This window comes from Ambystoma mexicanum, chromosome 5p (assembly GCF_040938575.1).
Source record: "Ambystoma mexicanum isolate Mex_15411 chromosome 5p, UKY_AmexF1_1, whole genome shotgun sequence".
NCBI lineage: Eukaryota > Metazoa > Chordata > Amphibia > Caudata > Ambystomatidae > Ambystoma > Ambystoma mexicanum.
The window spans coordinates 951,147,585-951,174,186 of NC_090930.1; positions in this window are offsets into that span (position 1 = coordinate 951,147,585).

Below are 26,602 nucleotides of genomic sequence, written 5' to 3' on the forward strand. Positions count from 1 at the left end.
CACTGAGCAGCCAGGCCTATCTCAAGAGGGGTAAATGTGAGCTGTGGAGCTGTACAATTGAAATTCATACATACAAGTAGACAAGCAACACTTACACTCAAGGTTTCAGTTATAAATATTTATTTATTTATTTAATGTCAGTTTTAAATAAGCATTCTTTGAAAAGGCAATTTGTTTTAACAATTCAAACACACTTTAAAAAATACTTTTCAGAGTCAAATAAAGTCAGTGGATAATCTCTGGATATGCTTCATACACTACTCCCTCAATATATAATGGGAGACAAAGCTATTAGACTGGTGCTAGAGTAACAAACTCTGCACAGGAGGGGAGGGACCAACCACTTATTAAAAAATCAACATCATTTTTAATAGTAAGTTATTCAAGTTAAAACAAATGATTAAATTCAATGGTCCACAATACAAAACTTTACATTCAATATAAAAGAAGAAATACGTAACAGGCTCCAGATGCAAGCTACAACAAGTTCATAGAAAAAACACACAAATGGTACGTATAAAACAAATAGTAGTGTACCAAACTCCATTAGGATTATTCTATCATAAATTCATGTCCCTGTTTTTAATCCAGAGAACCTTCTTGACATGTTTCTGTTCTTAAATCATAAATAACAAACATTCATCAGGAGGAGGTATTTGTAACGAGAAAACGTATTTCCTATTGGATCATGGATTAGATCAAAGTTAATCTCATAGCACCTGTGGGTTAAAACACATAAAAAACAAAGGATCAGCTGGTGGATAGCCTAAATATTTCAGAAAAGTACAGATAAATGAACTAGAGGAGCAAAAAAAAGGGATAAATTACCCTATTTGGTGCTCGTGGGGGCTCTCTACTTCGAAAGGTGAGCAGGTGTAGGAGACAGTATCGGTCCTACAGAATATATAATTTAGAAAAAACATCTAAGTGAGCTTTGTTTACAAAGCAAGATTCTTGCTCACAACACATATTTAGAATCAGTAGACTGCCCTACCAAGGACTATGATGTTAGTAGACTTAAAAGCCACTAGTATATAGCTAGTAGGTGAAGCGCTTTCCTGTCTGTACAGGTAGAAAGAGATTGGCCCCGCTGTAAATAGGCCAATTAGATGATATCTTCACCAGGGGATATTTGGCGGTGTAATGTCCCTAGAAAACACTGGAGCTCGTATGGGAACCTGTAGCGGGAATAGGTGGCCAATGCCACGGATACAAATCAGAAAGGTATTGCTCTATTAGGTGAAAATGGTGAAAATGGTAAGAGTGTCATGGTTAGTAACAAAGTCCATGAGTCTCTCTGAGTGCGGGTGAATGATAACTAAAAAGGAACACCGTGGTGGTAGTATTCGGTTAGTAGTCAATATCGATGTAACAAATAAATATGGTTATATGGTATAGGCAGTATATAGAAGTTATAGACAGAGTGGTTGAGATAAGAACAGGGTGCCTGTGTACTTGTTAGTGTCAAACTGGTACCCTTTTAAATAGCGGGTGTAGTTGCAGAAACACCTTTCATTTATATAGAGATAACCTTATGGTGGGTAGGTGGAAGGGGGGGGGTGTATAAATAGAGCGTAGGGAGCATACCTGCGGTCGCGAACATAGGATGTCCGATAGTCAGGAGCGTTTGCAAAAGACCCAGCCTCCCGCACATATAAGGTCGGTCAGCCAATGAATATCTAGGTGTTGTGAACATGTCTGATACATAATGTGCACGTAACAGCTGTCTGCAGCAATTCCCTTGCTCCTGGACCGACCCCAACTGTCTGCACCAAAACATCTGTTGTAAAAGAGGGATTTGCGTGTGAAGAAATGCATGTACAGAATGCGAGGCGCATTGTGCGACTCCCATCCTATTCCCGGTGGGCTTTGTAGATGGGCCTCACATCATTTATCTAGGCTAAAGCCTTGCTTTGTGACACAAACAGCTATTCAAAGAGACTAAGACAGCTAAAATAAATTGCAAAAGAGGATGCCTTTTTGAGTAACCATCAGCCCTGAGAGCACACTGAGGACACAGAATGGCAACTTTGCAGCCGTAAGTGTTTGGTAAGAATTGGGGCAGTCACATTGTGTGAGTCTACACACCACTTATCTGCTTGGTATTAGGGAACCCACCTCACCTTTTAGTATAGGTCTGTACTACACACGTTGGTAGTGTCACTGAGCAGCCAGGCCTATCTCAAGAGGGGTAAATGTGAGCTGCGGAGCTGTATAATTGAAATTCATGAATACAAGTAGCCAAGCAACACTTACACTCAAGGTTTCAGTTATAAATATTTATTTATTTATTTAATGTCCGTTTTAAATAAGCATTCTTTAAAAAGGCAATTTGTTGTAACAATTCAAATACACTTTAAAATTACTTTTCAGAGTCAAATAAAGTCAGTGGATAATCTCTGGATATGCTTCATACACTACTCCTACACCCTGAGGTGACTTCAATCATAAGGATAGTATGTGCATTTATATATCACACTAATATACTTTTGTAGACTCCAAGTTACAGAAAGGAAAGGGTTAGGGAAGTAAAAAGGTTAGAACAATTTCTCAGCAATTGTGAGGACAGCTGAATCCTCCAATGAAGTCTAGATAACACTTTCCAGGCAGTACCAGTATACAACAAGCTACCACCTATGAGGGACAAACAGTATCAACGTCAGTGGATTTAGAAGGGTGCCTTTAGGGAGCCAAGACAGCCAAAGTCATTTGGAGACGGTCTACGGATCTGATGCACTTCTTGGACAAAAGTCTTGCACAAAGTTAGAGAGTTCAGAAAAATCACTTGTAGGGCCACAAGCTGTTAAACCTGTGAGAAGGGAGTTGAAATCAACTCGAAAAAGGAAAGCCAATGCAATATCCCAGTGAGAAAAGCGTGGCTAAAGGCAATAAGGTAAGTACCCTAAGCCTAAACTGTACCTCTGGTTAGATGAAGAGTGGTCCATCTGGATTCTGTCTTGCTACAGTGGTGCAGACCCTGGTTCCTGAGCCTCAGTCGTGGGGACAAGAGGGAGGACCTCTGGAGGGCTCCTGCTGCAGTACTTGGGAGGTCGTCGGCAGCTAAGGGCTCCTTTCGGTTCAGCGGCACTTTGCGGTTTCAGCGCTTAGCAAATAGGACTGATGCGGATCTCGGACACCGGTTGGACTTCCTTCACTCCCTCTGTCCTGCACCTTGGTGAGAGGACTTTGGATCCGGAGGTCCTGCTTCTAAACGGTCCTTCGGAGACTCCTGGACCTTCTAGCTGGATTCGTTCCGTGACAGACATTGCACTCGACTACGGACACTCGACCCCTGGTATTGGACTCCAGCAGCAATGGAGAGGCACAGCAAGTCAGTTCGTCTCTGGGTTAGTTGGTCCCCCTAACGCAAGGCAGAATTGGTTCCGTCCGGAGCTTCTGTGTTGAGGTGAGGGCTTCACCAGGCAATTCAAAGGTCCAGGAGGTTGCATCAAGCTTCGGTCACAGTTTCTTCATCGGGTGTTTCTCCCAATCGTCGACTTTGCATGTAGTCTCAAAATCCTCGCCTTTTAAGCAGGTTTCTCACATTCATGCACAGCCTAGGCTGTCAATCACACAGCAGGGTGGCAGCCAGCCAGCCAATCAGGAATAGTCACATTCAGGCATTCCTAGAGACAAATGACAGGGGAGTTTCGGGAACCTCCCTCACATCCTGTCCTTCCAGACACACTGGAGCCAAAGGCAAGACAAACAAAGGGGTCACACATTTCTCAAAGCACAGAGTAAAACCCAAGAAAGACCTCACAAACAGAAAATGGTGAAAAGAGAAGACAGGGGCCATTTTGACAAAATGTTCACCCATGGGTGCTGTACTGCAGCTGAGGGTTCAGCCTGCGGTAGAAAAACACAATGGTAGGAAAAATTAAACCACTGCCGCCAGCCATTTAAATTAGTAACATAAAAATGTTACATGAGAATGTAGGATAAGGGGCTACTAAGTAACCCCCCAGCACTCCACATAAGATGGTGTGTGCTGGACCCACAAAGAGAAAAGGTAATTAAAGTCAATTTCACTTTACCATTCTTGGGAACTGTAGTTCACCCAAGAAAAGTTATTTAAACCTTAAGAGAAATCTAAAGGATTTCTAGGTGACACTGCTATGAAGGTGCTGCGTGTCACCATGCAAACAGCAGATGCCTATGCAGTTTGTTAGCCTCCAAAAACAGTGAAAACACAAAATCCAAATCAGGTCAAAACACATGAGAGAGTGAGAAAAAGGTCTCACTCATGCCAGGATTAAAATTAAAAAGTCCTCAATCCAGTAAAAGAGGTGGGGGTCGCTAAAGTTGAAGGGAATTTAGCAAAGAAATGAAAATTCTCCCTAACACAAACCTACCCCCACAACTGACTTGCAGTACCCCTACTGATCATCATTAACTGGGATACACAGCACCTAAATTCTAAACTGCTGTCCCTGCTGATAATTACATTTGCACACACCACTACCATGACCTTCAGCACCCCTCTGTATCCAGAATGAGTACTTGTAAAGCACCGACACTCTGAAATACAGGCCCACTGCTGGTTCATTTCAAAGAAGGTAGCAGGCGCTCCTCTCCAGAAAGAACATGGCATGATAACCTGTTCTGAGATGAGAGTTTGCAGCACACGCTTTTTGCTCACTGTTCCTTTCACAGATGGGAAATATCCATTTGCATATCAGTCTTTGTCCCGCCCACATGGGCAGTCCTGCACCGAAATGCTATGGCCATTCCGCTCTGAACAAGAGTACCAACAGCAACCCCATACACGTGTTTCAGCCTTGTTGGGCCTCATCAGTGAGGTGAAGCTTTGTCTCTCTGAGCGCAGTGAGCAGGGAGTCCACGTCTGGTTGCCCCCAGGTAACTCAGGGTGACCAACCCCAAGTTCCTTGCAAACATTTCAAAGAAGGTAGCAGGCGCTAGTCTCCAGTAAGAACATGGCATGATAACCTGTTCTGAGATGAGAGTTTGCAGCACACGCTTTTTGCTCACTGTTCCTTTCACAGGTGGGAAACCACTGCCCATTCATAACTGTGACGCACAGCACCCCAATACTCATCTGTCCTGCAGCTTCCATGCTGATCTAGAACAGGGCCACTCTTGGCACCACTGCAAAAGGGGAAACAAGCAAGCTCCCCACAACCATATTCTAATATGAACTGGTGTTGCTGAACACGGGCACGCTTGGCACCCGTATCCTGACCTGCAACCTCCTGCTGATCGAGAACTGGGACAGCACCATAATTCTGACCAGCAGCTTCCCTGCGAATTCAGAACCGTAACTGTCACACAACACAAACATGCAGCTCTCGCTGATCCAGAAAGGCAATGCAACCCAATTCGGACCTGCAGCCCACTGTTGATTCCGAATTGGAAAACACGTGACACCCCAATATTGACCTGCTGCCCCTGCCAAATTTGGATTTGGGACACATCAATTAACACAACTCTGAGCTGTACCACCCCTGCTGTTCTATGTCTGAGGTCAGCTGCCCCCCAATCGGGGTTTGCAGCCTCCCTGCTGCTCTATATGTGGGATACGCCATCATCTTAATCTGCGCAGATAAAGAATTTAGACACACCTAGGACCACAATCCAAACCTACAGCACCACTGCTGATCCAGATCCAGGTCCCACCTGACTCCACATCATGACCTGCAGGCCAGGGATAGAAACATCTGACACCACAGTCCTGATATGCAGCACACTGGTGACCTGGAATTGGGACACATTCTAAAACACCTGTCTGCAGCCTGCGAGGCACAGGTCTCACCGTTTGCGCACTGCTTGCATTCGATTCCTGGAGACATGTTTAAGGAGGGCTCCCACCCGTGCTCCGCTGGGTGCCAAACTGCCCCTGAAACCTGGATAGATTGAGGCTCCCTCTCCCACCCTCACTCAATTTTCTTCTGCTTGAAACCTCAGTCTGATCTCACCTACACTCTCTCTTCTCTTTGCTTGGCTCTTCTTCGACTTGTACCCTCAGACTCCCTCCCTTTCCATTATTCGCTTCTTTCCCCAATTCCGCCTTCTTCCACTCTCACCTTTGCTGTCACTCACCCTTAAATGCAACCTGTGTAAAAGGCCAATCTACTGCCACTGTGCCCTAGCCCCACTCCTGGTTACCTGTTGTTGCTGCTGGCATAATCTGTGCTGCTGCCATGTTTTCAGAGTGCAGACAGCTAGGTGCGAGCTCATGAAGGCCAGGGGTGGATATGCACCACAGGCCCCCATCCCTGCAGTTGTGCTTAACTGTGGCAACAGTGCAGTCTACCTGCCATACGGATGCAAGGTACTTAGTACGTACTCAGGGGCGCCCTGCCTTTCCTTGGCACATACATTGGACAGCTCCAGAGCTCCTTATATAGAATTTGGGTGCTTGAAGTGGGTCCTTATTTACATAGCTTTATCCTGTCAAGCCTCATTCGTGTTGAGATGTTATATATTAAAAACTGTTTGTTAATCATATGATATGATTGGTTATTTATAAGGCGCTTAAGTGCGGACCCGTGGACCGAACCTGTGTTGCTCCATGTCGTCTTGCTTTCAAGGCGAGCACATTGCCCCTGAGCATTCTCCCGAGCCAATATAACTTTTTGCAATTCCTTATTAAAAAAACAAATGTATTTGGCCAGGGGAGGATTGTGCTGGTCACTTGCTTATATTTGGGGTGGAGGTGAGGGTATTTCTGCCCTTGTAGTGACAATTAAAAGTTGTCACCCATGAACCCACAGTTTAATTTCCTAAAAACTGCTGTCAGCACAACTGAAGCATTTATTTATGATAACGCAGTTTGACAAGCATATACTATCTTTATAAATATAACATGCGATAAAACACAAAGGAAGGGACACACACAGTGGTGTTGAATGGGGTACTGCAGACGTAAGTTGCTAGTTTACTGGAGGTTGACGGTGTTGGAGAATGCTGGAGGCTTAAGATGCTGGAGGATGGCACTGTGTAAACATGTAGGTGTTGGAGTAAGGCATTGGAGGTGTAAGGTGTTGGAGGGCGGGAGTGGGCGCCTTACATTTAAAGCTGTTGTCGGAGGGACCTTAGTGACTCGCAGTGGATGGTGAGGTGCCCGTAGTGAAAATGGTTGGGAGATATTCAGGCTCTGGGTGACAGGCAGGAGTGGGTTGCTGTGTAATGGGTCAAAGTGCAATATTTACAAGAACATCCCAGCACTTATTATCCAAGTGTGGTCTGACTTCACACATTGGTCCCGCACATAATCTCACCCTCTCCATTTACAAAGCCAGACCTTTTAACATTGCCAACGTGTGTTTCCTATTTAAAGCACTTCAAAGCTCCAAGGGGCAGTACAGCAGTATGATGTCAGCAAGATTGCCTCAAACCTGGGGTGGTGAATAGATGGCAGTGTTGTTTTCAACCTGTGCAGCCTATCAGGGATCTTGTTCTACTGCGGGACAAATGTGCCACTTCGTCAGTAGCAGCACGACACTGTGGACATGGGGTGCGGCCCCCTTGCTTGAGTGGCAGGCCACCCTTTCGCTTGAGGGTAAGGTAGAACAGTCTACATGTGTGCCTTATTTGCACAGGGGACTGTGCTGCCTGCCTCTGAGCAGAGGCTCATCCCCTGATGCGAATGTATTTTGTTTATTGCGGAGCCCTTTCGCTCTGCAACAAACATAGCGTGTAGTAATGAGAGGCCTTGTGCCGACGGAAGACCAGCCCTGTCGCCCCTCTTTATTACGCTAACTGCATAGACAAGCTGGTTGACAGGAGAGGAGTCCTCTCTCACAAGGAATGAGCGTAGGCTGGTTTGGAGTGTCACAGGAGGCATGGAGGTGTGGGCCTAAAAGGTTCTTGAAGTTTTCGTCGCAAGCTGGCTTCTGAGTATGCATGTTCATATGGACGTGCATGACCCATTGGCTTGAAGCCTAGTGATGTAATGCCAACAGCTGGGATCAAATCAGGCAGGAGGATGGAGACTGTGGCACAGGGTACAGCAGTGCTCCAGTTCCCTAAAGTAGTGAGCAGGGGCCTACTCATAGTCTGCTGGAGGCATGAAGGAGTTGGCGGAGGAGGAGTTTGTGGGCAGTTTTCTTTGGGCACTGGTTTCTGCGTGCACACAGTTGCGTGATCACTTTTGGCCAAATGGCTTTGTGCGGCCGCTGTCCAGGACCGAATCAGGCAGGAAGATAGTGACTAGGGTTCAGGCGCGGGCAGTACTCCAGATAACTAAAGGAGTGAGCAAGGGCCGGTCAAGCGGGCCGCTGGAGGCATGAAGGTATGAGCCGAGTAAGCTCTTGTAGGGAGTTTTCTTGAAGCACTGGTTTGTTGGTCTGTGAGGTCGTCTTACCACTTCTGGACAATTGGCCTGTGGCTTGGCCATGTAATGGCTTCTGTTTAGTACCAAATCAGGCAGGTGAATGGCGAATGTAGTGCAGGGTTCAACAATGCACCCGCCCCTAAATGAACGAAATGGGACCAGTCTGGAGGGCCGGTGGATGCAAGGCATGGTCTAACATTACATTACAGAAACGTGTCACTTGACTCCCTTTCTCCAAGGAGATACGTCTTTCATTTGTCTGCATGTTTTCTAATGGGAGCCTCTAATTATGACCATTCTACTCCAATCTTGGCCTTCCCTCGCTAGCTCCCAGTTCAAGGATAGTTCTTAATTCCAAATTCGCTGTTGAGTTTTTAAAGCAGTAGTTTTGTCACACCCTGCTCATCTAGAGTCCAAACCCGGGACTGCATTCCTCCCTCCTCCCAGAGCAGCCGATTTCCTGGTATTCCAGCACTGGGAGGTCGTCCTAGGACAGACACGGAAGGGTTACCCCCATGAACCACCTAGCCCTAGAACCAAACCAGCATAAAGGACTGAGTCACTCCTGACGCCTTCCCAAAGGGCAGCTATGCACCTACTGAAATAGATGGGGAAAGGAATGGAAAGACCGACCCTTAGCTTGAGCGAGTGCGCTGTAACCTCTGACCTTTCTGACTCAATGACCCTGAATCCACAGAGCATACAGAGCAGAGGCGGGTCCCCAGAATTGAAGGCAAGGCCCAGTAGCTGGATCCTCCGAAGGTAGACCCGGGAAGGTACTGTGTGTGAAGTTTAGCTTTATTCTGCTTGCAAAGCGGCCCCAGGCCTATTGTACTGCTGGAGATATGAACTGCGTCATAGGCTCCAATGTGAAAAGTGAGCCCCAGCGGATTCCCGCGGCTTCTCTGTCGCGCGCTCCCCGGCATTTTAGGGTAAAAGCATTAAGGCGATGCCACCGGAGGAGGATTGTGAGATGTCCGTGGTTGTCAGTAAGTGATTATCCACTGTCAATACGTAATTACCTGCTGTCAACAAGCATGTCGCTGTGGCTTCTACTCTGGGACCTGTGCACGTATTTAGCCCAGGCAAGGGAATCAGCCCTGGTTTGCACATAGTTACAATACTGTGAATCCTCCTCAATATCTCTTGCTGCTGAGGGCACTCGCCACTCAGAGGTAGGGGGGGTGGAGGGGAAGGCCCCAGGCAGGAGCTATGGAGAATTAATGATGGGGCCCAGGTCGAATACGTTTCTTCACTCTGTCCAAACACCACTTATTCCTGCTCATCCCAACCCACTGGTATTCGCACGTGAAAATATTATTAATGAGGTCGGGCTGCGGCCCTAAGCAAGTGGTGTCATGCAAAGTACTGTTCTAACCTGGCTCTTTAGTCAATATTACTAAAAAAAAGGTGCTTCTACAGTTTCTCGTCAGGCAGTTCTGGAAATTGATTAGAGGTATCCCATTCACTGAGCTTTATGTGTAACGACTCGGTTCACTTACAGAAGCCTGTACACACACACACTGACATTTGCACGCATGCACACAGATACACACACACACACCCACCCACCCCCTAACCCGACCTGATAAGGGTATTCCGAAGCGAGGGCTGAGGTAAGCACAGCGAATGCCGTCCTTGGCTCCATGCTGCCACTTAATGCACCTGCTACTACATAGACATGAATGGATCAGAGGCTCTTAGCAAGCCCATTCTGTGGATCAAAGACCTGAATCTCATGTGAGTCAGTATCCTGTAATGACTTACTGCCCTCTGGAGAAGCAGTGCTACTACTGCGAAGGCCTCCCTGTGCCGGGGAGTGCATGCACTGGGACCCTCTGGAGAAGCAGTGCTACTACTGCGCAGGCCTCCCTGTGCCGGGGAGTGCATGCGGTGGGACCCTCTGGGGAAGCAGTGCTACTACTGCGCAGGCCTCCCTGTGCCGGGGAGTGCATGCGCTGGTACCCTCTGGGGAAGCAGTGCTACTACTGCGCAGGCCTCCCTGTGCCGGGGCGTGCATGCGCTGGGACCCTCTGGAGAAGCAGTGCTACTACTGCGCAGGCCTCCCTGTGCCGGGGAGTGCATGCGCTGGTACCCTCTGGGGAAGCAGTGCTACTACTGCGCAGGCCTCCCTGTGCCGGGGCTTGCATGCGCTGGTACCCTCTGGAGAAGCAGTGCTACTACTGCGCAGGCCTCCCTGTGCCGGGGCGTGCATGCGCTGGTACCCTCTGGAGAAGCAGTGCTACTACTGCGCAGGGCTCCCTGTGCCGGGGCTTGCATGCGCTGGTACCCTCTGGAGAAGCAGTGCTACTACTGCGCAGGCCTCCCTGTGCCGGGGCGTGCATGCGCTGGTACCCTCTGGAGAAGCAGTGCTACTACTGCGCAGGCCTCCCTGTGCCGGGGAGTGCATGCGCTGGGACCCTCTGGAGAAGCAGTGCTACTACTGCGCAGGCCTCCCTGTGCCGGGGAGTGCATGCGCTGGAACCCTCTGGAGAAGCAGTGCTACTACTGCGCAGGCCTCCCTGTGCCGGGGAGTGCATGCGCTGGTACCCTCTGGGGAAGCAGTGCTACTACTGCGCAGGCCTCCCTGTGCCAGGGCGTGCATGCGCTGGTAGCCTCTGGAGAAGCAGTGCTACTACTGCGCAGGCCTCCCTGTGCCGGGACGTGCTTGCGCTGGTACCCTCTGGAGAAGCAGTGCTACTACTGCGCAGGCCTCCCTGTGCCGGGGCTTGCATACGCTGGTACCCTCTGGAGAAGCAGTGCTACTACTGCGCAGGCCTCCCTGTGCCGGGGCGTGCATGCGCTGGTACCCTCTGGAGAAGCAGTGCTACTACTGCGCAGGGCTCCCTGTGCCGGGGCTTGCATGCGCTGGTACCCTCTGGAGAAGCAGTGCTACTACTGCGCAGGCCTCCCTGTGCCGGGGCGTGCATGCGCTGGTACCCTCTGGAGAAGCAGTGCTACTACTGCGCAGGCCTCCCTGTGCCGGGGCGTGCATGCGCTGGTACCCTCGGGAGAAGCAGTGCTACTACTGCGCAGGCCTCCCTGTGCCGGGGAGTGCATGCGCTGGTATCCTCTGGAGAAGCAGTGCAACTACTGCGCAGGCCTCCCTGTGCCGGGGCTTGCATGCGCTGGTACCCTCTGGAGAAGCAGTGCTACTACTGCGCAGGCCTCCCTGTGCCGGGGCGTGCATGCGCTGGTACCCTCTGGAGAAGCAGTGCTACTACTGAGCAGGCCTCCCTGTGCCATGCCGTGCATGCACTGGTACCCTCTGGAGAAGCAGTGCTACTACTGCGCAGGCCTCCCTGTGCCATGCCGTGCATGCACTGGTACCCTCTGGAGAAGCAGTGCTACTACTGCGCAGGCTTTCCTGTGCCAGGGCTTGCATGCACTGGTATCCTCTGGAGAAGCAGTGCTACTACGGCGCAGGCCTCCCTGTGCCCCCTGTGCTGGGCTTTCATGCACTGGTACCCTTTGGAGAAGCAGTGCTACTACTGTGCAGGCCTCCCTGTGCCGGGGCTTGCATGCACTGTTATCCTCTGGAGAAGCAGTGATACTACTGCGCAGGCCTCCCTGTGCCGGGGCTTGCATGCACTGGTACCCTCTGGAGAAGCAGTGCTACTACTGCGCAGGCCTCCCTGTGCCGGGGCGTGCATGCACTGGTACCCTCTGGAGAAGCAGTGCTACTACTGCGCAGGCCTCCCTGTCCTGGCGCGTGCATGCACTAGTACCCTCTGGAGAAGCAGTGCTACTACTGCGCAGTCCTCCTTGTGCCGGGGCTTGCATGCACTGGTACCCTCTGGAGAAGCAGTGCTACTACTGCGCAGGCCTCCCTGTGCTGGGGCTTGCATGCACTGGTATCCTCTGGAGAAGCAGTGCTACTACTGCGCAGGCCCCCCTGTGCCGGGGCTTTCATGCACTGGTGACCAAAACACACTGAACAACTACTGCAATTCACATGAGAAATTGAAGGTGTATTTAACAGAACACATTTTCGGAGCAGTGACAAATTATATCTAAATAATCTTGCAGATACAGTAAGTAAAAAGACCCTTGATGCCTGGGGGAAACAAACGGTCATGTCACATATTGTAACATGAAGGCTGCCCTTAAAGAAATCCCATGTTATTGCGTGTTCAGCTCTTTCCTGGGTACTCTTGCACTACACAAGGATGTCAGACGTGCTTGATACATACATGAAAAATGAACCCTCTCTAAGAGTCCGGCTTCTCAAAGGGAATGCACTTTCGCTCTTGACGGAAAGCCCTGTGGTGACTCATTGTTTTCCGTTACTAATAAACTGTACATTGCGTAATTTATTTAAAAGGTTTTTATGCATCCCCCAACCATCCATTAGGAACACAGAAAAATCATTATTCCTGTCCCATGACATGACAACATGGAGTTTTCACTTGGTCAGTTTAAACTCTTTCTCACTCTAGATGCAGGAAAGACTGGGGTCCTATTCTTCCCTGCTAACACTCTTCCCCCTCATTCTCCACCCCCTCTCATATCCTTTCCTCAGTCCAATCTCTCTCTTTCTCCCACAGCTCGCAATCTTGGCCTCTACTTGGATTCGAATCTCTCTTTTGCTCACCAGATTTCTCTTACCTCTCGTTCCTGTGTTCCTGTCATTTCCATCTCCATAATATTGGTAAAGTTTGTCGTTTCCTCACTTTTCAAGCAGCTAAACTTCTTATCTCCTCCCTAATCTTCTCCCGACTGTTCTACTGCTCTAGCACTCTTTTTGGTCTCCCGAGCTCTTGTCTTGCTCCCTTAAAATCTATAATTCTTCTATTTGTCTACTTTGTCTTCTCTCTTATCAAGATTCCATCTTCTCTTCACTTGCCTCACTTGGCTGGTTACCCTTTCACTCCCAACTCAAATTTCATTTTCTTTGCTTGGTCTTTAAATCCCTCAATGGGCTCGCACCTGATTATTCTGCTGTACTCTTATCTTTCTATGGTCCTTCCCGTTCTCGCCACTCTTCTATTCTCTTTCGACTGAACGTTCCCAGTCCTCCATGTGCCCAGTCCCGTTTCCGATCCTTTCAGCTTCTTGCTCCTTTACATTGGAATGCTCTCCCACTCGCTCTCCACTCTATTAGCGTTTACTCCCTTTTTCGTCCTACATTAGCTCTGATTGCTTGCTACCAGGATTGATGTTTACTGCCTATCATTCTTTTGTACCGTACTCTGTTTTTAAAAATGTGCAGCGCTTTGGTTTAAGGCGCTATATAAAATACAATAAAATACAAATAAAATACAAATTCAAACATGAATGCATAGTGGCCAATTGGCAACACGTTGTGGCGGGTGGTGAAAAGCTCTGGCACATCGCCATCGCTAATGCCAAAAAAAGATGCACCCTATTCCCAAAGAACAAGTGATGTGCACATGCCATTGCCCTGTCCCACCCCTTTGTGTATTTGTGCAGATAAAGGGGTGGGTGTTTCTGCACATACGAATGCATAGGAAACAAATGCATTCCCCTGCCCTATTTTAAACATGTGCAGGGTGTGTGCAATGCATGCCTGGGTCATTTATGAAACATCATGAACTTATTTTCTGTGAAATAGTGGTATGAATGGTTTGAATCAATGCTATTCTACTTGATTGCATCCCCAAACATGGATAGACATGTTGTCATTTTTTATGTTTACATTTCATAGTGACAGACCCCTTAAAGGGTGCTGGGAGTCTGTCACACATTGTGTCAGCAGTGTGCTGGCCAGTGAATCATTTGCACTGCCCTCCAGCCCCTTGGAAATGCAATATGTTGGTGAATAATTTAACCTGTGCATTTCTTAAATTAACACAAATAAAAAGTGCAGCCCCTGTGCATTTTGTACATGCATTAATGTATGAGAATGTGGGCTGTGGGGGCCTCTGGTTTCCACCTGGGAACCTGTAGAAACTGGAACAAATTGCACAGACTGTGGAAGTACGCAGACGTGTGTCAATACATACAATATACAAAACAATGATCATGGGGACAAAATACCACGAAAATATTAATTGGACTGAGGATTCTTCTCTATAGGTCAGAAATGTCCGCCACTGACCCCCATTCATGACATCATCCGTTTTTTCCACCCTAGTGTTTATAATTTGTCTTTCTCTTCAAGCGGGCTTTGGTTAGAAGACCCTCTTTTTGCCCCCTATTGGCCTTAGGCAATGCTTGATCATTATCAGCTGGACTGCGCATGGTCGCCCACTGCGCATGTTCACCCACTGACTGCGAATCTGGAGGGCGGGGCTGGTTAGTTGGTTGGGAATAGGTTAAGGGCTAGGGTGCTGTCCGTTAGTCTTGCAAGAAAACAAATAAATCCTTTTATTTAAACATCTCCAAAAACTTAGACAATTCTTTTTGACATTCACTAAACCGCACGTTTTCATTAGAGGAGTTGATAATAGAAGTGATGTTTACGCATGGACATCAAACAACAAGGCAGGAGTTTTTTTAATCATTTGTATTGCCTGGATTCAGTCACAATGCAGCAATTGACCCCCTTAAGAAGGAAGTCTACTCTGACCCAAAAGGAACTTCCTTTAAACCTTGACAGAGAGAGGAGTGGAGAGAGCTCCTGATGCAGCGGAGGGAGCGAGGGGCAGAAGATCGAATTAAGGGGTGTCTGTGTCTGCGCGAGGGAAAACCAGAACATTTCCCTGTCCAGATGGCCTCTTCTAATTACCGGGGACACCAGGGATGCGGAGGAGAAATCCTGGACTGTCCAGGCAGTGCCAATGCTTGCAGTGCCAGCCTTACAGGCCTGCTTTCTTTCATGATCAGGGTGACTTGTGTTGACAGAGTTGTGATGCTCAACAACCTGCTAGGTCACCAATAGAAACAATTGTTTGTCCAATGACTGTGAACTGAAGGCAACTTGGTTATCGTAAGGGGTGTCCGGCTGTATTTTTTAGTTGTGATGAAATGGCAAGGTGTGAGAAAACAAAAAGCACATCATTGCAACTACAAAATAGACCAGCAGACATGCTTCAAATGGATTTCATTGCTTCATTGGTCATTGTTCAGTCTAAATTATAATTAAACGTCAATCATCCAGTGGGGACAATTTGGGAACTGGAAACAGGCCTGAAAATTATGATATGATAGGTTATTTAGAACGCGCTTAATACCCAGAGGCTTCTAAGCGCAGACCGGGGGATCGAACTGGTGCTGCTGCTCAGTGTCGTCTTGCTTCTAAGGCGGCACGTTGCCCCAAGGCTATCCTGCCGACAGGCATTGCAAAGTTAGTCAACATTTGCTGCCACCCCGAGTCTTGTTTCCACTATCTCTATTGCATCGAGTTCAGGACTACTTACACTTGTATGTAAAGAAAAACTTTACAGAAGCAGCACTTCCTCTTGCTCTGCCATGTTATGCATACAGAGCCGCAATTGTGCAAGACTGCGCCTGCAGCGCCCTGTCAGTACTGTAAGACTACAGAAGTGCAAACTTAATCCAGAAATACACTCTCATTGCTCTAGAGACCCAGCAGTGGCCTGTCATTCCTGTACGATTCTTGCTGCACGAGCCTCCGCCAGCAGTGTCCTGTCAGTGCTACAGGACTTGTGCAATGTGAGATCCCTGCAACAGTGCGCTGTCAGTACTGTAAGACTGCACCAGTGCAAACCTACTCCATAAATACACTCTCATTGCTCTAGAGACCCAGCAGTGGTCTCTCATTGCTGTATGATTCTAGCTGCATGAGCCTCCTCCTGCAGTGTCCTGTCAGTGCTATACGACTCAGGCAATGTGAGATCCCTGCAACAGTGCCCTGTCAGTACTGTAAGACTACAGCAGTGCAAACGTACTCCAGAATTACACTCTCATTGCTCTAGAGACCCAGCAGTGGCCTGTCATTCCTTACGATTCTTGCTGCACGAGCCTCCGCCAGCAGTGTCCTCTCAGTGCTACAAGACTCGTGCAATTCGAGATCCCTGCAACGGTGCCCAGTCAGTACTGTAAGACTACAGAAGTGCAAACTTACTCCAGAAATACACTCTCATTGCTCTAGAGACCGAGCAGTGGCCTGTAATTGCTGTACGATTTTTGCTGCACGAGGTTCCTTCAGCAGTGTCCTGTCATTGCTACAGGTCTCGGGCAATGTGAGATCCCTGCAACAGTGCCCAGTCAGTACTGTAAGACTACAGAAGTGCAAACTCACTCCAGAAATACACTCTCATTGCTTTAGAGACCCAGCAGTGGCCTGTCATTGCTGTATGATTTTTGCTGCACGAGGTTCCTTCAGCAGTGTCCTGTCATTGCTACAGGTCTCGGGCAATGTGAGATCCCTGCAACAGTGCCCAGTCAGTACTGTAAGACTGCACCAGTGCAAACCTACTCCAGAAGTACACTCTCATTGCTCTAGAGACCCAGCAGTGGCCTGTCATTCCTGTATGATTCTAGCTGCACGAGCCTCCTCCTGCAGTGTCCTGTCAGTGCTGTACGACTCAGGCAATGTGAGATCCCTGCAACAGTGCCCTGTCAGTACTGTAAGACTACAGAAGTGCAAACTTACTCCAGAAATACACTCTCATTGCTCTAGAGACCCAGCAGTGGCCTGTCATTGCTGTACGATTTTTGCTGCATGAGGTTCCTTCAGCAGTGTCCTGTCATTGCTACAGGTCTCGGGCAATGTGAGATCCCTGCAACAGTGCCCAGTCAGTACTGTAAGACTACAGAAGTGCAAACTTACTCTAGAAATACACTCTCATTGCTCTAGAGACCCAGCAGTGGCCTGTCATTGCTGTACGATTTTTGCTGCACGAGGTTCCTTCAGCAGTATCCTGTCATTGCTACAGGTCTCGGGCAATGTGAGATCCCTGCAACAGTGCCCAGTCAGTACTGTAAGACTACAGAAGTGCAAACTTACTCCAGAAACACACTCGCATTGCTCTAGAGACCCAGCAGTGGCCTGTCATTCCTTACGATTCTTGCTGCACGAGCCTCCGCCAGCAGTGTCCTCTCAGTGCTACAAGACTCGTGCAATTCGAGATCCCTGCAACGGTGCCCAGTCAGTACTGTAAGACTACAGAAGTGCAAACTTACTCCAGAAATACACTCTCATTGCTCTAGAGACCGAGCAGTGGCCTGTAATTGCTGTACGATCTTTGCTGCACGAGGTTCCTTCAGCAGTGTCCTGTCATTGCTACAGGTCTCGGGCAATGTGAGATCCCTGCAACAGTGCCCAGTCAGTACTGTAAGACTGCACCAGTGCAAACCTACTCCAGAAGTACACTCTCATTGCTCTAGAGACCCAGCAGTGGCCTGTCATTCCTGTATGATTCTAGCTGCACGAGCCTCCTCCTGCAGTGTCCTGTCAGTGCTGTACGACTCAGGCAATGTGAGATCCCTGCAACAGTGCCCTGTCAGTACTGTAAGACTACAGAAGTGCAAACTTACTCCAGAAATACACTCTCATTGCTCTAGAGACCCAGCAGTGGCCTGTCATTGCTGTACGATTTTTGCTGCATGAGGTTCCTTCAGCAGTGTCCTGTCATTGCTACAGGTCTCGGGCAATGTGAGATCCCTGCAACAGTGCCCAGTCAGTACTGTAAGACTACAGAAGTGCAAACTTACTCTAGAAATACACTCTCATTGCTCTAGAGACCCAGCAGTGGCCTGTCATTGCTGTACGATTTTTGCTGCACGAGGTTCCTTCAGCAGTATCCTGTCATTGCTACAGGTCTCGGGCAATGTGAGATCCCTGCAACAGTGCCCAGTCAGTACTGTAAGACTACAGAAGTGCAAACTTACTCCAGAAACACACTCGCATTGCTCTAGAGACCCAGCAGTGGCCTGTCATTCCTTACGATTCTTGCTGCACGAGCCTCCGCCAGCAGTGTCCTCTCAGTGCTACAAGACTCGTGCAATTCGAGATCCCTGCAACGGTGCCCAGTCAGTACTGTAAGACTACAGAAGTGCAAACTTACTCCAGAAATACACTCTCATTGCTCTAGAGACCGAGCAGTGGCCTGTAATTGCTGTACGATCTTTGCTGCACGAGGTTCCTTCAGCAGTGTCCTGTCATTGCTACAGGTCTCGGGCAATGTGAGATCCCTGCAACAGTGCCCAGTCAGTACTGTAAGACTACAGAAGTGCAAACTCACTCCAGAAATACACTCTCATTGCTTTAGAGACCCAGCAGTGGCCTGTCATTGCTGTACGATTTTTGCTGCACGAGGTTCCTTCAGCAGTGTCCTGTCATTGCTACAGGTCTCGGGCAATGTGAGATCCCTGCAACAGTGCCCAGTCAGTACTGTAAGACTACAGAAGTGCAAACTTACTCCAGAAATACACTCTCATTGCTCTAGAGACCCAGCAGTGGCCTGTCATTGCTACAGGTCTCGGACAATGCGAGATCCCTGCAACAGTGCGCTGTCAGTACTGTAAGACTGCACCAGTGCAAACCTACTCCAGAAGTACACTCTCATTGGTCTAGAGACCAAGCAGTGGCCTGTCATTCCTGTATGATTCTAGCTGCACAAGCCTCCTCCTGCAGTGTCCTGTCAGTGCTGTACGACTCAGGCAATGTGAGATCCCTGCAACAGTGCACTGTCAGTACTGTAAGACTACAGCAGTGCAAACTTACTCCAGAACTACACTCTCATTGCTCTAGAGACCCAGCAGTGGCCTGTAGATTCTTTACAACTCTGCCACTGTGTGCCCCCAGCTGCAGGACCTTTTCCGTCTGAGCCTCCCCATCAGTGCTCTGTCACTGGTTATAGGGCTCTCGCACAGTAACGCTACATCCGTGGCACCCCAATCAGTGCTGTAGGATTACAGCAGTGCACACCTGCTCCAGAAGTACACTCTCATTACTCTAGAGACCCAGCAGTGGATTCTCATTGCTGTTCAATTCTAGCTGCATGAGGCTATTCCAGCAGTGCCCTGTCAGTGCTATAGAAGCCCAGCAGCGTCCTATCCATTTTGTACAACTCTATAATTGTGCACTCCTTCCTGCAGTCCCTTTTTCGTGTGAGCCTCCCCATCAGTGCTCTCTCACTGGTATAGGACTCTAGAAAAGTAGCCTTCCCCCAGCAGCACCTGGTCAGTGCTATGAGACACAAACATTGTGAGCTCCCTCCTGCAGTGTCTTGTCATGACTATAGGACTTCAGCCATCAGAGCCTCCCCCGTTAGTGGTCCATCACTGGTATAGGGCGCTAGAAACGTGACATTCCTCCGACAGCACCTGGTCAGTGCTACAGGACACATGAACTGTGAGCCCCCTCCAGCAGGGTCTTGTCATGGCTGTAGGGGCTCAGCCATCAGACCTTCCCCTGTTAGTGCTCCATCACTGGTATAGGATGCTAGCAACGTGACATTCCTCCGGCATGCGCCCGGTCAGTGCTACAGGACACATGCACTGTGAGCCCCCTCCAGCAGGGTCTTGTCATGGCTGTAGGGGCTCAGCCATCAGACCTTCCCCTGTTAGTGCTCCATCACTGGTATAGGACGCTAGCAACGTGACATTCCTCCGGCAGCACCTGGTCAGTGCTACAGGACACATGCACTGTGAGCCCCCTCCAGCAGGGTCTAGTCATGGCTATAGGGCTTCAGCCGTCAGAGCCTCCCCCATTAGTGCTCTATCACTGGTATAAGACGCTAGCGACGTGACATTCCTCCGGCATGCGCCCGGTCAGTGCTACAGGACACATGCACTGTGAGCCCCCTCCAGCAGGGTCTAGTCAGAGATAAAGGAGCCCAGCAGAGCCCTGTCCATTCTGTATAACTCTTACATTGACTCCGACTAATAGGTTCATACATTTTTGTATCTTAAATTGTGGTACTGCCTTGCTATTAAAATGCATTGAGGTTCATCCAGACTCTAAGCATAATGTCTGACATTTACATGATATTTGGCTGGTCCCACTAAATGATATTAAATTGAACAACCCTGCTGACATTGCACAAGTTGGGTCCAAACCATCTGCTACAGTCACCCAGACTCATCAGCAGACTGTAATGGATCTGAGTCCGAGACAGCTTGAGGTTATATTATGGGAGAAGACATCTGCCCCATTCTCCCTCTCAGCAAGAGCAAGGGACACAGTTCATGGTTGTGTGAAACACGCCCAGCCTTCCTCTTCCTAATGTCCACAAAAATTATGTCCCTTTCTTTCTTAAAAATCATGTCTTGGAACATTGCAGGTCTCGAGGGCAGACTGAGGGACCCTGAGCTGGTGGTTTTTCTGAACCAGTGCGACATTATGTTACAAGAAACTTGGTCTGCTGGCCCCGTGCCGGCTTTAACGAACTATGAGCTGCTCCATGTTAGTGCTACTCCCAGGAGACATGGCAGAAAGCAAGGAGGATTGGTCATTTACCTTTCTAGGTTTCTGTGTTAGCGTATCAAAGATCGCAGATATTATAATGCCCTCCTGCATTTGTTTAACTTTTATAACGCAAGAGGACGGAAGAATATGGGGGCTCCGTTAGAGGAGCTACTCCATGAGCTGGGGAAACCGTTCACTGCAGATAAATCCCCAAAATAAGCTCTCCTGCTGCATGGGAGGGGATTTCAATCTAAAGATGGGTAATGCCTTGTGTGAGATGGCTCTACAAAGAGGGAGGATAGCTCAGGGGCAACATGCTCGCCTTAGAAACAGGAGCAACAAAGGTTCGATCCCTGGGTCCGCGCTTAGAAACCTCCGGTATTACGTGGGTTATAAATAACCCATCATATCCTCAAGTGAAGACTATGCGGCTCTGCATCTCCCTATCCCGGTCCAGTCTGATCCAACCTCTGATGCCCCTATAGGGAATTTTTGGTAAGACTATATGAGCTGGGCTTGTTCCCTGTAAATGGCCGGTGTATCTCTAGCGTTCCTGCTAAGTACACTTTTAGCAACTCTAAATGTTGTTCCTTTATTGATTATTTTATTATAGATATGTCTAGTTGGAATCTGATACACGATTTTGAAGTGTTACCTGTTGTAGAAAGTGACCAGGAACCTCTGTTTCTAGCCTTTAATGTTACATTGCCCCTAAGTAGCCAACAATTCTTCTCAGAGGAACGAGAAATTATTGATAGTAATCCTTGCCAATCATTATCGTGGCTTCAATGTGACCATGAAAATGTGATGTTGAAATCTATTTATAATGCATGCCCGGTCTTGAAGAATGCCTGAACTCTCAAATTGACCCTAGAAGGGGGGGTGAACGAATGGGGGCGTATAATGTAGAATGCTTCTGAGGCTTTTGTGGGACCTAAAAGGAAACTAAGGATTGATAAAAAAAACAATCAGGCTGGTTCGAAAGTGAGTGCAGGGCTGCAAAGCAGTCATTTCTTACAGCCTTGAAGCGTCCAATCACGTGTAGCAGGGAAATCACAGTAACTAGGTCAATATTTAAAAAATCGTTTATTAAGGGGAGACCTGAATGGCCGCAAAGAAATGGCTGCCCTCTCTGATTACTCGAAGCAATACTGGAGAATGGTTACTGTGGGCCTAATTGATAATTTGTGCAAAGCTACTGTGGAAACCACAGAGATCTCGCCATTTAGCTGGTTTGAACATTATTCCAGACTGTATAATTTTAGAGATCACTCAAGAACTATGGTAACAAGTCTGCCCTCAAACGTAACCAATGAGACAGCACGTACTTTTGGGAAAGCAGATCATTTTAGGTTTTCCATAAATGATTTAGAAAAAGGACTTAAAAACTCACCTAGTGGGAAAGGTGCTGGCCCAGATTTGGTGCCAAATGAATGTTTTAAATATGAGCACACAATTTGGCTACCATTATTCACGGGGGTGTGTAACATCATTTTGCCAAACAAGGTGTTTCCATGCAGTTGGAATCAGTCCATCGATCTCCCGATTTTTAAGAAAGGGAATACTACAGACCCAACCTGTTACCGTCCTATCTCGCTGATTGATTCAACAGCAAAGTGGTTCGGCCGGGCTCTTAACGGAAAAATCATGGACTGGGTAGAGGAGAATACTATCTTATCTGATGTTCAATATGGTTTCTGCAAAGGCCTGGGGACGACTGATCACATTTTGAATTTGTCCCTATTTATGTAGCATGCACGGACTTAAGCACAGCGTTCGACTATGTGAACCATGAGAAAATGTGGACATACTTAAAATCTCTTGGCATCGCATGTCGTTTACTGGATGTGCTGCTAGCTGTGCACACTGACCTCTCTGTAAGAGTACATGTTAACGCCTCAGGAGAGCTACCGGATGCTATTGATACAACCCGTGGCGTCAGACAGGGATGTGTGCTGGCTCCATTGCTTTTTAATTTGTATATTAATTCATTATCTGCCACCTTGGATGATGTGTCAAGTGATGTGCCCAGGTTAGCTGGTATGCGTCTCCCGTTGTTAATGTATGCAGACGACCCAGTCCTCATTGCAAAAACTGGAAGGGCCCTCCAGCAACTGGTGAATTGATTCTGTAATTATATGTCTACGAGAGACTTGAAAATGAACGCAGCAAAATCTAAAGTAATGTGCACTGGGACTGCCAAAAGCAAAACAAGAACTATATTGGATGATGGATCCGCTCTGCAATGGGTTAGTTCTTTTACTTACTTGGACGTCACATTTTCAAAAAGCCTGAAATGGCATCTGCATATTGAAGCTCAGGCTGGCAAATGTAACCCAAAGTAACGGCTCCATACTGCGGTACGGGTATAGCACGGGTGGGCTCCCAGATGAACACGCTCTACGCATTTATAGAGTAAAGTCTGTGCCGGTGGCCATGTATGGTGCAGCAGACTGGGGGTGCCAGGTACCTTTGCCCATTCAAAGGAAAGAGCACCAATTTCTTAGAAGATTTATGGGGGTGAATCAGGGTTTCCTTGGCTACATAATCCATCAAGATTGCAGTACGACGTTTGTCTCAGATTCTATTCAACTTCAACCACTGTTGTATTCAACTCATTTATGATATTTTGAACTCAGATGTGCTACATAAATTAGAATGGCTAAATTATATACGAGCAACTTTTGCTCTGCTTGGCTTGACGGACTATGTTTATTGTAAAACAGGAGGGGTGGGGGGGCAGGCTATAGAGATCACGACTAAAGCCTTCCTAAAATTTAAACAAACTGAAAGAGAACCTAGCAGATCCTTTAAGAAAAGTATCCTGGGTTATCTTAGTAAGAAGGAAGATTTGGGCCCGTCCAACTATGTGACCTGGTTACATGGAACGAGGAAGAGGGCGGTGTTCCTTCGACTGTGGTCCAACCTACGTTTTAGGAAAGGTACCCTACAGGATAAAAGAACACAAGGCTCGAACTACCTTTTTTGCAGTCAGCGCGATGTGGATGATTTGTTGCATTTTTTTGTTATTTTGTCCTTTATATGTGAAGCTGCCGCACAAAGATCTTTGCCCATCGTTTGGAGACCAGAGTAGAGGAAGCGCAAGTTCAGCTTTTAACATGATTTCATCCCCACTAGAAGTCAACTGTGCACTAAAATTGTATATTTATGTTGAGCAAGCTTTGGAACTGAGCGCGCTTTTTTCATAACGCATGCCATTTTATTCTTCTATTTATATTTTTACTTTACTTAATGTATTGAGTTATGTAATATTTGTACTGTTATGATTTTACTGTGCTCTTATGGGCTTTGCCCGAAATAAAGTCTTAGGGCCTCATTACACGGATGGCGGAGAAACATGGCGCTACTAGCGCCATGGTTCATGCCGGTAAAATACCGGCACCGCCTTGGTGGAAAGGGGAATTACCGCCCCGTTCCAAGGTTGGCGGGGCGGTAATTCCCCCTTCCACCATTGCCCTTCCCCATTCCCATTTTTGCCCCATAGGGCATAATGGGAATGGGGAAGGCGCTAATTACGGTACCGCAAATTGCGGTACCGTAATTAGCTCCACTGGTCCCTTTGCGGGTTGGTTTTTAAATCCCCCAACCCGCAAAGGGACCTCGTAGTAAGGCGATAAGCATTTACCGGTACCGGTATTTTACCGGTACCGGTAAATCCTTACCGCCATCCGTGTAATGAGGCCCTTAGTTATTATCTAATACTGCGAACTCCTTCAGCAGCGCCTTTTCATGGCAACAGGAGCACAGCGGCCTGAGCCTCTCTCCTCAGGGCTCTGTCACTGCTCTGTAAGTGCCAGGCTATTAAACAAGTCTAGCCAAAAAGGACGCGCATACTCGTCCTTTGCACTTAAGGGGTTAATGGGACAGGACTCTAGCAACATGACATTTCGTCAGCAGCGCCCGCTCAGTGTTATAGGAGGAGACAAGCAATGTGGGAGCCACCCCCCGACCCTCTCCAGTAGGGCCTTGTCATGGCTACAAGACCACAGCTGTGTCCGCCCCCCCCCCACTCCTGCCAGCAAGGCACTGCCGGGGCTGCAGGCCAACAGAAGTGTATCCTTCCTCCTATCGGTGTCCTGCCAGTGCTGTAGAAACCTAGCAGCGTGGGGTTCCACCAGAAGAACATTGCCAGTGCTGCTGGACCCCAGCAGTGCTTGGCCAGTGATGCAGAGTGCCAGCAGTTTGAGCTTCGGCTGGCAGTGTCCCATCAGTGGTGAAAGGCCCTGGGAATGTGAGCTCTATTCAGTGGTGCTCCAGGAGGGCCATTGGTTTTAGCAAGTGTCCTTATTGCTTTAGGACATCATTTGGTTCGGCTGACCTGTTAGTGAAACGGGTCCCGGCAATGTGAGCCTCTTTTCAGCAGTGTCCTGTCAGTACTACAGTCTGCAGTACCATTAGGACTCCAATGGGGAAGTTGTTCGCTGTGATGGGGCTTTATATCACTGACTGAGCACTGCTGGAGGAAGATCACACTGCTGCAGTCCTACACAGTATTGTACAACATACGGCTCTGCTTCCTCCTACTATTTTGGCAGAAGAACTGTTTATGGAAGTCTTGCAGATTAATTAAACAAAAAGATGATCCAAGTCACTAACTAATGCCATTAGTTGTCAATTAAATTCACACTGTGCATATTTGTACTCTGCTGTACAAAGAGTAAACGCTGCCTAACATGGTTGCATTGCAGGAAGCGTTTAATTATAATTATAAACGCTGCCTGTCATGTGCGCATGGTAGGCCGCCTTTAAATGTAAACACTGCCTGCCAATGAGATCATGGCAGGCAGCGTTTACAATGGATCGCTATAGAGCCCGCCCACTTTATGTTGGTGCATAAAGCAGACAGGCTCCATAGGAATCCCGAGCATTTGCACTGGTCTGAAAATGCATGCCTGCATAAATTAGCTGATATTTGTATGGCGGAGACAAAGGGAGGCAGTGGAAAAGCAAGTTGCATTCCGCCCCTCCTCTCCCCTATACAATTTGATGAAAATGGGACACAGCACCAACTGGAAGCGTAAAAGTCCTACGTAGGACCTTTGGGCATTCCAGACAGGCCAATGTTGGGAAGTTCAATTACCTAATGTGGGCCACATTAATCACTTGGTGTATGCAGCTGGTAGGTCTAATATTGCTTGCTCAATGTGCATTTAACCATTCACCACACATTTCACCGAAATGCTGCCCTCCACTATCGTACCCAATTTGTTGCGAAAAATTACAAAATTACAATTTGCAAATATGGCTCTGTTTTTGAGGGCTTGGGTCTATTAGTTGTCTCAATCCAAGAATACACACCAATAGCATAATGAATGTCAGTGGGGAGCAGACTAGACCTGTTCTTTTTTTATTCACCTTGTCATAGTGTCTGAATGTTCTCTCCTCATCTCTTGCTAGGCCTATATTTTGCCCAAATAGTGGCACCTGTAAAGACAGCTGATGGGGTGAGGCAAACCGACCCAAAGAGCCTTCTCAGTGGCACTTCTGCTCTCCCTGGTACACCCTCACTGGAAAGGAGCCCGTTCTGGGTAGTTACTCTATGATATCATATGACTTAAGCGCAGACTGGGATCGAACTTGTGTTGCTCCATGTGGTTTTGCTTCCAAGGCGAGCATGTTGCCCCTGAGCTATCCTCCCGAGACAAATCCGTGTAGTGTTCTAATGTGCCTATGGGGCTCACTACACCGTCTGCAGGAATGGTAAAAAAACAGAAGGTATAGCAACTGCCACCTGTTTTTACTAACACCCTCATTATGAGTAGGGTATCTCATACCGTATCTACCAGATATATTTATAGGTCAGAAAAAATGAGAGCCCCACTCCTCCCCGGTTTCTGTACACCTTTGCAATCTGCCATTGGGGCTTTAAAACGTTTTAGAGCCAGAAGCCTCCATTATTTCCTATAGCCCGTGTTAGCCTAATGGGGTAGTGAATCCATTCCCAGCCTGGGCTCGCTAATACGCTAATAATTGATCTTGGACTAACTTCAAAGACCATTATCTGC